We start from the raw sequence: 1401 nt of genomic DNA, 5'->3' as shown, positions 1-1401 counted from the left end.
CTAAGGACGATCCAAGAGCATTTGGATCCAACTACGAAAGCTTTTCTTTGTCTCCTCCACGTCCTCATGCTTGGATATTTTTCTTGATAGCACATCTACCAAAAAACAAGTTATTTTAACATCGATAAGTTAAACATAAGAGACAAACAATAACTATAGAAGATGCAATAAAAGAAGCAAAAACCATACCCATTGTCTTGACCTTTATGCTATAAACCTCCCATGATGGAAAAAATTCATAATTGTCTCATGACATAATAGCCACAATCAAAGCCATTTGGCTACATAGACGTCTATTACAAAAAGAACCAACTAAAAAAGATCTCCTCCAAGAAACAAAGATAGTAATAGTTAGCCTAAAAACGTACTAGAGATTTGTAAACATCAAACCTCTATTGAGTCAATGTGACAATATTGACGAGGTTGCAAAAGCTCGCCCTTAATGACCTCATGTGACAATGGTTGGAAAAATGTGTGAGTGCCCTAGGAAAACCACACTTGTGTATTATCAATGATTATGTGCATGTAGTATAACAACTAAATTTTGATCAATATCTCTTTATGTGTGGCAAGTTGTCAATTATTGAGAACAAGGACGATGAGTCAAAAAACAAGAGTGAACTTTGCCCAAATGGTAACCCAAACAAGCAATGAATATGGCCATTATAAAATACCATAAGAGTCCATTGGGATCTACATCGACACAGAATCTATTGTTAATTAACTTTAAAAAGAACTAGTGATCTTAGGCAACATAAACTTCTCATATCTATTGATAGTAAAAAACAATGTATATGTTTGGGCTGCTAAGTCAACCTTTTCAAAGAAATTTTCCACAGCAAGTTGACTTATATTTGTGAGCATGTTCAAAACCCACAGATTATTCATGAACCAAACATGCTCAATAATGTCCCTAGAGGAAATGTGCTCCATCCATCTACACTCCGCAGGTGGTTTATTACTTATTAGAACTCAACCAAGTAAAAAACCACTAACTAATTTCAAAAGAATCATAAACTCACAAGGCAAACATATTCATAGTATGAGTGTTGTCTTCAATGAGTATGATATCATTGATGAGGTTTACACCACAATCCACTGATCGGCCATAACATTTTGACCTCAAATGGAAGACCATGCCACTATAAAGAGCACAATACCATAACAAAATACATAATTCCGATCACTAATTTGTGCATGCACAAAACATCAACATGTGCTTCTAGACCTATCTCAACACGGGACCAAAAGGAGAGATGGTTGCATCTCAATAGGGGTCCAAAAGGAGATGGTCTATCAAAGAGCAAATGTGCAATAAGTGCTTCTAGACTTGCCTCAATAGGGGACCAAGAGGAGAGATGGTTACATCTCAATAGGGGTCCAAAAGGAGGTAGTCTATCA

The 1401-nt window shown here is 36.0% G+C and overlaps 1 pseudogene; it reads right to left on the bottom strand.

Annotated features, from left to right (window-relative positions):
* Nucleotides 1-1138, bottom strand: LOC147437075 (uncharacterized; annotated as a pseudogene).
* Between the last annotated feature and the right edge of the window lie 263 nt (nt 1139-1401).

Source organism: Adiantum capillus-veneris, chromosome 17, assembly GCF_014529385.1.
Source record: "Adiantum capillus-veneris isolate H3 chromosome 17, ASM1452938v2, whole genome shotgun sequence".
Lineage (NCBI taxonomy): Eukaryota > Viridiplantae > Streptophyta > Polypodiopsida > Polypodiales > Pteridaceae > Adiantum > Adiantum capillus-veneris.
Note: the sequence above shows the minus strand (reverse complement) of the source record. Positions and strands in the feature narration are given on the sequence as shown.